The sequence below is a fragment of the Suricata suricatta genome, chromosome 2 (assembly GCF_006229205.1).
Source record: "Suricata suricatta isolate VVHF042 chromosome 2, meerkat_22Aug2017_6uvM2_HiC, whole genome shotgun sequence".
NCBI lineage: Eukaryota > Metazoa > Chordata > Mammalia > Carnivora > Herpestidae > Suricata > Suricata suricatta.
The window spans coordinates 144106462-144121295 of record NC_043701.1 but is presented as its reverse complement, the minus strand read 5'-3'; the positions used below and the strand labels follow the sequence as shown (position 1 = coordinate 144121295).

Here is a 14834-nt window from a genome sequence, read left to right as displayed (position 1 = left end):
CCCCAGGACCCACTGTGTAGGGAAAATGTGTGGGCAAACATCACCATTTGGCATCACCATTTCCCATGAGAACCTGGGTACTGCTGGCTCCAAACTCGTCTGTTCAAATATGATCTTACCAGCTCAGGATAAAATTAGACCATCTCCTCACTATTTCTATATCCTCTCTTCTATTTTGCTGCTTGAGATCAAATCAGTGCTTGAGCAGCCCCTTCAAATTGCTAACCTGTAATGAGCTGTGATCAGCCTCACATTCTTTCCCAGGAAGGGCTGACAAGCGAGTTCTCTCACATTCTGTACTTGAACAGCCGCCTGTTGTCAACATTTAACACTATAAAAATGTTTATTTAATGTTTTCTATTTGATTAACATTCAACCTCATTTAGCATATTATGTGAAAAGGGCTCAGGTAGGCACGGTTTTTCTCTACATTTTTTAAAAACACATTGAGAGAAGTAATAGCCTTGTGACACAAGCAGGAAAACCAAGATCAATTCTAATCATCTTTCAGCCGTATCACTCTCCAGAATATTCTAGTCATGGAAGTATGAACCCAAGCTTCTCAAAAAAGCACTGCACAAAGCGGCATGCCACTGCTTTACTGGAGAATTCCCAGAGTTCCACAGGGTACCCCCGAGCCGATCTCCCTCATTTCATAGTCCCCCTGAGGCTTGCAATGGTTCTTGTTGGTAGTCAGCTGGTTTGGGTCAGATATCCCTCCACTACCTTTATTCTATGACTTCTTCATTTCCAGTTATTAATTCTGCTTCATTTTTTTAGTTGCATGGAGTGGGTCCTCAAAAATACTTGATTAAATTATATGTATGTAGACATTTTTTAAAATCTTTCATATCTAAAAATGTCTTTCTGCTATGTTCCCTCTTGATGAAGAAGTTGGTTTGGTCTGAAATTCTTCAGTAAAAATGTCTCTTCCTTCAACCTTTGCAGAAATTGTTCCACAATTTGGTTTTCATTGGTGTAGAAGAGAATCATGGTAGCCTAAGCCATGTTTCTTTGTGGGAGCCCACTGTAATTTTTTGGTTAGATACTAATGGGATTTTTTCTCCTTTAAAAATGTGCCACAGGCTGCAGCCCAGAGACTGCTGAGCCCCCGTCCATCCATCCGTCTGCCGCCGCAACCCACTCCAGATACAGAACATTCAGTCATGGATAAAAATGAGCTGGTGCAGAAGGCCAAACTGGCCAAGCAGGCTGAGCGATATGATGACATGGCAGCCTGCATGAAGTCTGGAACTGAGCAAGGAGCTGAATTATCCAATGAGGAGAGGAATCTTCTCTCGGTTGCTTATAAAAATGTTGTAGGAGCCCGTAGGTCATCTTGGAGGGTCGTCTCAAGTATTGAGCAAAAGACGGAAGGTGCTGAGAAAAAACAGCAGATGGCTCGAAATACAGAGAGAAAATTGAGACCGAGCTAAGAGATATCTGCAATGATGTACTGTCTCTTTTGGAAAAGTTTTTGATCCCCAATGCTTCACAAGCAGAGAGCAAAGTCTTCTATTTGAAAATGAAAGGAGACTACTACTGTTACTTGGCTGAGGTTGCTGCTGGTGATGACAAGAAAGGGATTGTGGATCAGTCACAAGAAGCATACCAAGAAGCTTTTGGAATCAGGAAAAAGGAAATGCAACCAACACCTCCTATCAGATTGGGTCTCCCCGGAGAAAGCCTGCTCTCTTGCAAAGACAGCTTTTGATGAAGCCATTGCTGAACTTGATACATTAAGTGAAGAGTCCTACAAAGACAGCACGCTAATAGTGCAATTACTGAGAGACAACTTGACATTGTGGACATCGGATACCCAAGGAGATGAAGCTGAAGCAGGAGAAGGAGGGGAAAATTAACCGGACTTCCAACTCTTGTCTGCCTCATTCTAAAATTTACACAGTAGACCATTTGTCATCCATGCTGTCCCACAAATAGTTTTTTGTTTATGATTTATGACAGGTTTATATAACTTCTATTTGAATTTCTATATGTCCCATGTGGTTTTTATGTTTAATTTTAGGGGAGTAGAGCCAGTTAACATTTAGGGAGTTATCTGTTTTCATCTTGAGGTGGCCAATATGGGGATGTGGAATTTTTATACTAGTTATAAACGTTTGGCATAGTACTTTTGGTGCATTGTGGCTTAACAAGGGCCAGTGTTAAAACTACTTCCATGTCTAAGCAAAGAAAACTGCCTACATATTGGTTTGTCCTGGTGGGGAAGAAAAGGGATAATTGGTTCCAGATACAGGTTAGTTATTGTGGGTACTTTAAGGTTTGGAGCACTTACAAGGCTGTAGCAGAAATGGGCATATTACATGGTGATATGGATATTACATGGTGAACCCCATGTGTCTACAGCATACTCATTCTCAGATGTGCACACCTTTGACAACAGTTACGGAAATGATCCTTTCGTTGTGACCCAGTTTACTCTGGATACGGGCAGAAACAGTTCACATTCCATTATTTGTAAAGTTACCTGCTGTTTGCTTTCATTATTTTTGCTACACTCATTTTATTTGTATTTAAATGTTTTAGGCAACCTAAGAACAAATGTACAAGTAAAGATGCAGTAAAAACGAATTGCTTGATATCCATTACCTTACGTATATCAAGCACAGCAGCAAAACAAAAATCCCATGTATTTAACTTTTTTAGGGTTTTTGTTTTGTTTTGTTTTGCTTTTGTGATTTTTTTTGATACTTGCCTAACATGCATGTGCTGTAAACTAGTTAACAGGGAAATAACTTGATGATGGCTAGCTTTGTTTAATGTCTTATGAAATTTTCATGAACAATCCAAGCATAATTGTTAAGAACACGTGTATTAAGTTCATGTAAATGGAATAAAAGTTTTATGAATGGACTTTTCAACTACTTTCTCTACAGCTTTTCATGAAATTAGTCTTTGGGTTCTGAAACTTCTCTAAAGGAAATTGTACATTTTTGGAAATTTATTCCTTATTCCCTGTTGGCAGCTAGTGGGCTTTTACCAAGTTTAAATACAAAGTTTATCATAACAAAATACTACTAATATAACTACTACTGTTCCCAACCACCATGTCCCATATTTCTCCCCTCCCTGAAAAAAATTTGGTTTTTTTTTTTCAGACGTGGGATTGATTGGGAAAAAAAGTAATGTATTCCATTTAAAATTTTGGTATATGGCATTTTCTAACTTAGGAAGCCACAATGTTCTTGTTCTTGGCCCATAATAACGTTGGGTAGCATTAACTAAGTTTTGTGCTTCCAAATCACTTTTGTTTTTAAGAATTTCTTGATCTTGTTATAGCCTGCCTTCAATTTTGATCCTTTATTCTTTCTATTTGTCAGGTGCACTGGATTACCTTTTTTAGCCTTCTGTCTTGTCACCAACTATTCCTACTTTGGTGGCCGTGTACTTGGAAAAAAGGCTGCATGATTTTTCTGGCTCCACTCAGTGTTTAAGGATACCTTGCTTCCTTTGCTTGCATCCCACAAACCATTTCCCTCATCCTCTTTACTGCAGCAAATCTCTCCTTAGTTGATGAGATTGTGTTTATCTCCTTGTAAATCCTACCTTTCCTGAATGGTCTGTCATCGTCTGCCTTTAAAATTCTTCCTCTTCCTCTCTTTAAATAATGATGGGGCTAAGTCATACCCAAAGCTCACCCTACAGACTATTACCTCAGTACCTTGCAGAAAACACCAAACAAAAATACCATTTTAAAAGAGGTGTATTTTTTTTCTTTTAGAATGTAAGCTCCTCAAGAGCAGGGATAATGTTTTCTGTATGTTCTGTTGTGCCTAGTACACTGTAAATGCTCAATAAATATTGATGATGGGAGGCAGTGAGTCTTCATGATAATCCCCCAAAAAATAAAATTAAATTAAAATGTGCCGTATACATTTTTTTTCTTCCATAGGTAACTACTTATGGGTGTTTTTCCACTGACTTCTTTCAAGAGCCTCATGGTCCATTTACATGTAATTTTGTTTGTTTTCTTCTTTGTTTCAGGAAACTTTCTATTATGTCTTTGATTATCACATCTGTTACTTTTGCTTATTTAGAGAATTAATTACCTGACTGATTTCTCTTCATTCTGACTTCCTTGTGTAGGGTTATTGTATACCAAACAGACAGGCTATGCGGACAGCCTTTGAGCTGTTTTCTGATCACTTAGAGATGGTAAATGTCTCTCCCTGAACTATAACGTAGGTGCCTGATTGCCAGTTAAATTCTTTAGTTCTCATTTGCCAAGAGCTTCTCATATGTTACAGGTTTGTTTTAATCCATAGATTTCTTCTTTGTTTCAGATAATCTAAATAAAAAACTGCAGGGCCATTCACCTTCAAGGATGCAATGTGTTACGGTGGACATCTCCATCACCACTTTCTGCTTAAGTGTCTTCTAGAATTTGCTTTCACTGAGTAGTTAAGGAAGGGAGGTCATTATCTGTCATAGATGGGTTTTGTTTGGCTTTCCCAGTGTCTTTTTTAAATGGTAATATTGTTGAGATAGGGATACTACCCAAGTGGTCTATAGAGTCAATGCAATCTTTATGAAAATCCTGGCAATGATTTTTGCAGAAACAGAAAAATCCATCTTAAAATCCATATGGCTTTTCAAGACACCCCAAATAGCCAAACAATCTTGAAAAAGAATAAAGCTGGAATTCTTGCATTTTCTGATTTCAAAACTTACTACAAATCTACAGTAATCAGAGCAGTGTGGTATTGATGTAAAGACAGACACATAAACTGATGAGTTAGAAGAGAGAACCTAGAAATAAGCTGTTGTATATATATATTCAAAGGATTTCTAACAAGAGTGCCAAGACATTTCAATGGGGAAATGACAGTCTTTTCAACAGTTGATGATGGTAAAACTGGATATTCACATGCACAGGAATGAAGTTAAACCCTTATGTTGTACCATGTATCAATTCAAAGTCAAAAACCTAAGCATTAGAGTCAAAACTACAAAACTCTTCAAAGAAAATGTAGAACGAAAGCTTCATGACATTGGATTTGGACATAATTTCTCAGACATGACACCAAACACATAAGTGATAAAAGAAAAAATAGGTTAGTTGGACTTCATCAAAATTAAAAACCACTGTGCATCAAAGAACACTGTCAACAGTTTGAAAACGCAGCCCATAAGATGGGAGAAAACAGTTGCAATCCTACATGTGACAAGGAAATGATATCCAGAATATGTCAAGAAGTCCTACAACTCAACAACAACAAAACAAATAACTCAATTTTTAAAAAATGGGCAAAGAAAGGCATAGTCATTTCACCAAAGATATAAGGAGGGTGAATAAGCACATGAAAAGAAGGTAAATATCACTAATCATTAGGGAAATGCAAATCAAACCAAAATTATATAATACGTCACATGCCTTTGGATGGCTATTATAAAAATCAAAAAACAAAAGCAGAAAATAACAAATGTGAGTGAGGACATGGATAAATTCAAACCTTATGTGCCATTGATAAAAATGTAAAATGGTACAGCCACTGTGAAAAATAATATGGCCATTCCTCAAAAAACTAAACTTAGAACTACCATATGATCCAGTAATTCTCCTTCTGGGTATATACTCAGAAGAACTAAAGTTGGGATGTGAACCAACAGTTGTACACCAATGCAGCATTATTCACAGTAGCCAAAAGGTGTCAGCAACCAAGTGTGTATCGATCAATGAAAAACTACACAAAATGTGGTGTATATAAACTCAGTGCAATTACTCAGCCTTAAAAAGGGATGAAATTCTAACATATGCTACAATATGGATGAGCTCTAAGAACACTATACTAAGCCAAAGAAGCCAGTCACAAAAATGGTAAATACTGGTAAATAATATACAATTCCACGTAGAGTAGTCAAATCATAGAAACTGAAAGTAGAATGGTGATTGTGAGGGGCTGGAGGCAAACAGATATTGTTATTTAATGGGTATAGTGTTTTGGCAGGCAGGGTCAGTCGATGCGGGTTCCCGAGGGAGGGAGTGAGAATAGGGCAGGACAGGGAGCACAGAGAGTGGAGACCAGGCAGCGTTTCTGATCAAGCCACTCTGCTGCTCTTTATTGAGAGACCACACATGCCTTATAAAGGGTAGAAGGTGGGCAGCTGACGTGAGTCAGCTGCTAGGAAACAAGGGAGGGGACTGCAGTGTCAGCATGCCGCCCAAGAGGCTAACAAGAAAGGCTTGGGAGGTAAACAAGAAGGCCTCAGCTGAAGGTGATAATGCAGCTCTTGCTGTGTTGGGAGTGATAACGCAGCTCAGCTGTGCGGGTGGCCGATCCTGCAGGCCAAGGCATGTGTCTTTTCTTCTGGCAGCTCTTCTGGCAGCTCCCCACAGTATAGAATTTTAATTTTGCAGGATGAAAAAGTTCTGAAGATTGATTTATACAACAATGTGAATATACTTAACACTGCCGAATATACGTTTACCAGTGGTGAAGACAATAAAGGTTGTTATGTGTTTTTAAAATAGAATTTTTAAAAATAATTTTAAAAAGGAATAAAATTATGACATAGGTTACAGCATGGATGATTAGACATCAGACTTCGTGAAGTCAGACACAAAAAGACAAATACTATATGATTCCACCTACATGGAGTTCCCAGAGCAATCAAGTTCAGAGTCACAAAACGTAGAATCATGGTTGCCATGGTCTAGAAGGGAGGAGAAACTGGGGAGTTATTGCTAAGTGGGTAGAGTTTCAGTTGAGAATGAAGAAGTTCTGGAGATGCACTGTGGTGAGGGTTGAACAACAATGAGAATATACTTAATGTCGCTGAACTGTACACCGGAAAATAGCTTAAATGGTAAATTTTGTTATACATGTTTTACAATAAAAAGAAAAAAACTAGAAAATGAACTAAATATATTGCTAATATGTAATAATCAAGAGATTTTACATAAAGTAAAAGAAGAGACTGATAATCAGGTGTCCATATTCAAAGACAGTTAAATTAGAGAGGAGTGGCACCTGCCAGACTGAAGCAAGGATCATGAATTCTTCAGCTCACTCCAGCACCCACTTCTCATACCCCCTGACTGCACTCAACATATTGCCTGCCTAGACCCTGGAGCCATTTGGGTTTATGTCCCTTCATACAGAAAGATATAAGGAGGAGGTAATAATTTTTTACTTTTAGACCATATGGAGTCAGCCTCCTTGCAGAAAATTGATGGTGACTGTTAAGATTTTTTAACTTTTGTCAAACCTAGGAGAAGGCATTACAAGGAGTCTTCTTATCTTTATCAAGCAATTACATCCTGAGGCCAACTGGAGCAGGAGTTTTTCAAAACCATTTTCTTCACTTTGTGGTTAGTAGAAATTCTGTCAGATTCTGCTTGAGTCTTAAAAGTTGTTGTCTCTGTGAGTATGTGTCTGTGAGTTTGTGTGTCGACAGTGGTTATTTTCCTGCAAGTTTTGGTCCATTATTACCTTCAATTAAGGATATCTAGATCCTATATTTTGTCCCCCAATATTTTCTATCCCTTGTAGTTTTACATCATAGGTAATATTTATAAGTAGTCCTCTTAAAGATTTATCTAATTTTATGATAGTCTTGAGCAAGACAGGAAAGAGAAAAACAGTGGATGAGTTTCTCAGAGGCTTCCCTCCACATCTCTGTGTATTATTTAATGAATATAGCCTTCATTTAGCACTGGGCCACCAGTCATAATGCAAATAACTACAGTTTAAGCCCATTCTTATTTCTCCAAATTGTCCTAAAAGACCAGATGAAATGGCCCAATTGGTCTACTATATTTTTCTGATTTGCCAATATAGCATCCCTTTCATAGACAGGGCTTTAAAAAAAAAAAAAAAAGGATTAACCTCACTGAACTCCTTCCTGTGCCCATGCTATGGTAAGTCTCGGAATGGGCACACAAGTTGTATATAGCTGTAGCTGATAGAGTTTAAGGGGAAGTGAACAGAGTTAGCAGAAAGCCAGACACAGAGTCAGAGATGTAGATGCTCTCCTTTTATGGTGTTTTAGAGATAAGAAATTTGTCTTGGGAGTAATAAATATATATATTTTAAAAGCCTCTTTAATATTTTTTCAAATGTTAAAAATATCAGCAACTTGGGATCTATAAGTAACTATGAAGAATTCTTTTAGCTTATGCATTAGAGCCATCTCTGGGTGGGTGGAGGATTTATTAAATAATAGCATCCCATGTACCTTACCACCAAATATCTGGCCTTATTAGGTACTACCATCTATTCAAGAAAGCCAGGTTGAGTCCCACAGTGCCAGCCTCTTTGCCATTCATTCTGTGCTATCACTGGACAGCCTTGGTGGCTCTGCAAACAAAACCTTTGTTCCCTATCCAGGCAGAGGAGCACAGGAAAAGAAAGTAGATAGAGCCCAGGGAAGTGTTTCAGTTGGAGAAGTGTCTGGCATCTCATTCCTCAAATGTCAGAGGCCCACAGCATCAGTGCTGTCCCCAGACTGGGGAAAGTGACAGTGCCTGCTTAGATTAGGACTTGTGTCAAATGACAAATTGGAGATTTAAATGGCGAGCACATCACAGCCCTCCATGGGAGTATCAATGGCAGTGAGCCTTCTGGACCAGTTGCATTGAATGATGACTACAATGGACCAAATGAGCACAGCTCGAGTAGAACAGTAGAGGACTCAGTGATGCACTCAAGAAAGAAATAGCAAAAACCAGCACATGGCATGTTGAGTGCAGGTGCGTGCGTGTGCATGTGCGTGTGCGTGTGCGTGTGTGTGCCTGTGCATGTTCAGACCAGACGGAGTGTGGAATTAGGTCTGAGACCACATTATCAGCTATTTAGAGAGATATTATCAGCCCAATTCTGGCAGAAACAGATGGCATCCCCGAATCAGAAAAATCCACGGAGTGCTTCATAAAGGGACTGCTGCAAAGATGTGTGCGGGATGTAGAGAAATGACTGAGGGAAACAGTATCTTGAGTTAGTAAGAGGTAGTCCCTTTAGGTCTGGAGGAACAAGAGGAAGGAACAGACATACCAACCCAGAGACAAAAAGGAAGCTATGCTGAAGGCCCACTGTCAGGGCTGAGATCTGTGGATAGAGCCAGGGCCCAATGGCAACCTGGCAGAGAGGATCCTGAGGAATACATGTCCCTCCTCATGTCTGCCAATGCTCTATGTTGGCCACCAACAGGAGACAGGGTCCCTGCTGTGGCCTGTGCAGCCTCTCTGGTCAAGAGCAAGGTAGACATGGCCAAAGAGAAGATCATGGGGAGCAAAGATAAGATTGTTAGCCAAGAGAAGCAGAACTGTTCCTTTCCAGTGAATACAAAGAGAAGCAAAAGGGGGCCAGTATTCACACAGTAGTCCTACATTCTAAACACTGCAAGAATAGTTTTACATAATTCCCAGCAATTCCATTCCTATTTTGTGCCAGATACTTTTTTTAGATACTTTGCACATTTTATTTCTTTTAATCTTCACAAACATGACATAAATATTACTATTGGCACATTATAAATGAGGAAATTGGAACTCAGAGATGCCAAGTAAGTAAGCAGGGAAAATTGGATTTAAACCTGAATCTGTCAGACCCAGTGTTTGTCTGCTGAACCATGTGGTGGACCACCACTGGGAAAAATGTAAATCATCAGGGCCAACGGGACCATAAGCAACAGGGTCAGTGTGGCTTCTTTTAATCAAATGGAGACCATGAACTCTGTCCAGAGGCTCTAGTGAGCTGGTTCTCAACAACAGCTCTGGCTGGGGTGCGGGGGCGGGGGGGGGGGGGGGGGGGGGGGGGGGGGGGGGCGGGGGAGGGGACAGGGAGGGCCGGCAGGAGTTTGAAGGGTAGGAGGTGGTATCTTTGGATGTACTAATTCAGAACAAACCTTTCTAAGCTACTCTCTAGACATTAAGAGATTTTATGCCACTTTCAGCTTTAAAAAACTGAATATGTTGTCATGTCATCATGAGATTCCCATCACATCTTAATCTATTTTACTAAATTCACCCTGAACAATGAGCATTGGCATGGTTGAAAGCTGGACTGTTCTCATAGCCTTCGTTAATTCAACAAATATTTATTGAACACCTACTATGTGCTAGATTCTGTTATAAACTTTAAAGATATAGTGGTTTAAAGACAGATTGAGTGCCTTCCCAAATAGATATCAGAGTTTAGCTATTAAACTAGTCAAAGTAACATGACCTACTATGCCCTGCCAGTGGTACCATGGCTGGCTGGCTCTGATCATCCATTGGATACTAGCATAAGCATAACTTCTACACAGAGGTCTTTCCTTATTGTCGATGTAAAGCAGCCATCTTGCCTTCTCGTTACTGTCTATCATGTCATACTTTTTATTAATCCTTCATATTAATCCTTGCATTTGACATTGCAGACAGCCAGCAGCAAGCCAATAGGAGAACAGTGTGAAATGAGGACAAAAATGGAGGGTCCAGATCATGTGGGATCTTAGAGGTCTTTTTGGTCATATTAATGAAAATAAAACAGCTTTTACATGAGGAAGTAACATCATATGATTTATAATTTTTGTTAAAGTTCATTTAGACTCCTGTATGAGGAGTGAGTTGAAAGGGCTTAAAAACTGGAGGAAGAGCTACTGGAAAGCTACTGCCATGGTCTGTGTGCAAAGCAATATACATCACAGCTGTGCCCATGCCTGTTAGGTGAAGCTGAGAGATCTGAGTATATGTTGGAGGTTAAACCTCAAGAATTTTGACGGGCTGGGTGTAGAGAGAAAGATTACATGAAGGAAGAAAGCAAGAGTGACACCTGGGTTTCCTGCTCAAACAACTGTGTAGCTGGTGGTGATATTAATGGAAAGCTAAGGGGAACCAGGTCCTGAACTGCAAGAATTCCATTTTGCAACCTGGAGTTTGCAGTTGCTTTTCGGGCATTCGATTAGAGTTGTCAAACACGTATGTGGATATACAAATCTGGAGTCTAAGGGGAAGCTGGAGAAATTCATTTGGGAGTCATGTGATTTTACCTGATCTAGAATGCAGGAGACTAGATAAGACTGCATAAAGGAGTGTAGGGAGGTTAAAGAAATGCGCCGACTAAGCTCTGAGGTTCTCTTTGAAGCCTAAAGTCTTGAAAGGACTGATAGTCATTGAGCTATGTTTTCAAAGCTTCAAATCCACTCTCCAATACTTTGTGTAACTGTCTTTGTTTTGTGATGCTGGAGCTAGAACCCTGAAAACATTTATTGTTGGCAGGCTGGTTTCCCTTTTAGGTTCTGCCAATAGGAGGCACTGGAAGGAAACCGAAAGCTGAACAAAGGAGACAGACTTGTTCCCTCTTGTTTCCTGTTCACTTGCTGCTTCTGTCAGTGATGCCTCCATGGCAGCCAGTCCCCTTAGACAGAAGCAGATGGTTCCAGTCTCCAGAGGTATTGGTCCCCTTGCATTGTCATGCAGCAACTCGGTGCTCCCCCCTCGTCTGAGCCCAGCTCTGCCTAAGCTCTTCTCAGAGCTTCTAAAGTGTTATCACAGCAGGATGGGATCCACTCAAAAGTTTCAGACTCAACTCTGCAGGGACCATCCTCTGAGGTTCTAGTTCTGGTGACCCCAGACTTTCCCTTGTGTTTCCAGCCCTTAGGATGTTAAGACTGCTTCTGTCTTCCTTCTTCCTTTTGCTGTGCTCAAACACCCGCATAGTCAGTTCTCTGTATTAAATTCTCTTTGCTGAAATACCTAGTATGGTTTATGTTTTCCATGATTGATAAAGGGAGCTGGAAAAGTGTCCTGAAGTGGTTGGAAACAGAAAAATCAGGTGAGTATGGCTTAGAAGCCAAAGTAATATGTAGTCTGAGGAAATTAGTTAGGAAGGAGGTTTCTGGCCCAGAGTTGGAATAAGAAAAAAAATAACAATCAACTGATTTTACTAACTATGGCTTGTTGAAGGCCTTCACTATAGTGTTTAATGGACTCATTTTCTAGGTGAGGACAAGAACATTACCAGACTCATTCTAGGTGCCTCAAGACTTGGAATAACACAAAATTTCACTTTAGCTTTGGAGTAGCTGTTTGTGTGATTTTTTAAATATTTTTTAATACCTAAAAACATATTGGATTGAATCACTGATTTCAAAGATTTTATTATCAAATATTTGATCTATTTAAATAATTTAAGTAAGGTATAAACATAACAAAGACCCATGAACTCACCACCAGATTTAAGTTACAGATCTTTCCCAGTATTATCTAAGTTTTCTGTGTGAAAAATCTGCAGTTATATCCTTCTCTCTACCACCTAAAGGTAACTGCATTGCTGAATTTTTTAACTGATCATCCCTTTGCTTTTCCAAATAGCTTTTGCACATATGCAGTTAATCTAATATTTTTTACTCTTACTTACATTATTTTTAAATTACAAAAGTGTTATTCAAATTAAGTTCTTAAACTTTTTTCCTCTTTCCTTTTTTTGGGAGGGAGATTCATCCATGTAATACATTTAATTCTCACTGTTATATTACTATAGTATTGTAATATTTCTTTGTAGAGTCATTAACACCATTTTTTCTCATTTTCATCTCAACTGACATTTATTTACAGTTTTCTGACACTACAGATAATACAAATCTATGACACCATTGTTCATGGCTCCTCTTCGACATGCACAAGAATAGTTCCTATGTTGCAGAGAATTTCCAGGGCATAGGGAAAGGTTCATTTTCAGCTTCGCTACTTAATGCCAAATTGTTTGCCAAACTAATTTTACCAAATCAGCCTTCCTCCAACAGTTTATAAAAATAAGCATTGCTAATTGTATCATTTGACATGAACTTTATTAACTTTTGCCAGTCAGGAAAATTTACATTATTATCTGATATTGCATTTACTATGTATTTCCTTAATACTGATAAGTGTGGATATATCTTCATATGTTTATTGCCCTCACATTTCCTCTTCTGTAATATGACTATTTGTGTCTTTTGTTCATCATTTTACTCTGTGGAGTTCTCTAATTCTTTTTGAACTTGGGGAGTTATTTGTAAATTCTGAATACCAATAGTTTGTTAGTTATATCTATGAAAAGTAATTACTCACAGTTTATAACTTGTCTTTTTCTCCTCTTTATGGTCTGAAAAGCAGGTCTCTTCATTTATCATAGTCACATTAATCAAATACACAGTTTGTGCTTTTTGTGTCTTGATGAAGAAATAGTTCCTATCTCAGAGTCATAGAAATATTTTCTTATATTTCTTACTATAATTTTTTAAATATTTCCTTTCTGATGAAAGTATTTAATCCACCTAGAATTAAATTTTGTGAACTATATAAGATATGAATCGCATTCCATTTTCCATATATATTACCAACTATCCCAACACAATTACTTTAAATAGTTATTTTTCGTAAAATTCTGCAATACTGGCTACATTACAGTTCGAGGTTTGGTTTGGTTTGGTTTGGTTTGGTTTGGTTCTTGGTTTTGTTTTTCATTTCTGGACTCAGAGTCCTGTTTCTTATTTTACTTATCTATCCTTTAACCAGTAATACTTAGTAGCTTTGTAACATGTCATGACATCCAGTAGGGAATTTTCCATCAACTTTTCCTTCCTGTTGAAGTGTGTTTTGACTCTGCTGGACATAATTCTCTTAATAATTTAATAATCAGCTTGTTGAGTTACAAGAAAAATCCTGTAAGGATTATTATTCAAATCAAAGGAGTCTTTTTAGGCAACATGGGGAAATGACATTTAAAATTTATTGAGTCTCCCAGGGTGCCTGCATGGCTCAGTCAGTTATGCATCTGACTCTTGATTTGATTTTAGCTCATATCATGACGATCATGATTAGTGGGTTCAAGCCACACATTGGGCTCTGTGCTTACAGTGCAGTACCTGCTTGGGATTCTCCCTTTACCTCTCTCTACCCCTTTCCTGATTTCTTTCTCTCTCTCTCTCTCTCTCTCTCTCTCTCTCTCTCTCTTTCTCTCTCTCTCTCTCTCTCTCTCTCTTGCCCTCAAAATAAATAAAAGAACTTTTAAAAAATAGTTTATTGTCAAATTGGTCTCCATACAACACCCAGTGCTCTTCCCCACAAGTGCCCTCCTCCATCATCACCACCATCTCTTTCCCTCCTCCCCCTTGCCCTTCAACCCTCAGTTCGTTTTCAGTATTCAATAGTCTTTCAAGTTTTGCATCCCTCTCTCTCCCCAAATCTCTTTCCCTCTTCCCCTCCCCCGGTCCTCCATTGGGTTTCTCCTGTTCTCCTGTTAGACCTATGAGTTCAAACATGGTATCTGTCCTTCTCTGCCTGACTTACTTTGCTTAGCATGACGCCCTCAAGGTCCATCCACTTTCCTACAAATGGCCAGATTTCATTCTTTCTCATTGCCATGTAATACTCCATTGTGTGTGTGTGTGTGTGTGTGTGTGTGTGTGTGTGTATTGTTGACAGTGCTGCTATGAACACTGGGGTACATGTGCTCCTACGCATCAGCACTTCTGTATCCCTTGGGTAAATCCCCAGCAGTGCTATTGCTGGGTCATAAGGGAGTTCTATGGATAGTTTTTTGAGAAACCTCCACACTGTTTTCCAGAGCAGCTGCACTACTTTACATTCCCACCAATAGTGTAGGAGGGTGCTCGTCTCTCCACACCCTTGCCAGCATCTATAGTCTCTTGCTTTGTTCATTTTAGCCACTCTGACTGGTGTGAGATGGTATCTCAGTGTGGTTTTGATTTGTATTTCCCTGATGATGAGTGACGCCGAGCTCCATTTCATGTGCCTGTAGGCCATCTGGATGTCCTCTTTGGAGAAGTGTCTGTTTATGTCTTCTGCCCATTTCTCCACTGGGCTATTTGTTTTTTGGGCATGGAGT

General features: G+C 39.1%; 1 pseudogene across 1 annotated transcript; it reads left to right on the top strand.

The window, feature by feature from the left end:
- Positions 1 to 1148: 1148 nt before the first annotated feature.
- On the top strand, positions 1149 to 2453 carry LOC115272762 (annotated as a pseudogene). The gene has a single exon (XR_003900448.1). The product of XR_003900448.1 is annotated as a 14-3-3 protein zeta/delta pseudogene (transcript).
- The last annotated feature ends 12381 nt before the right edge of the window (positions 2454 to 14834 follow it).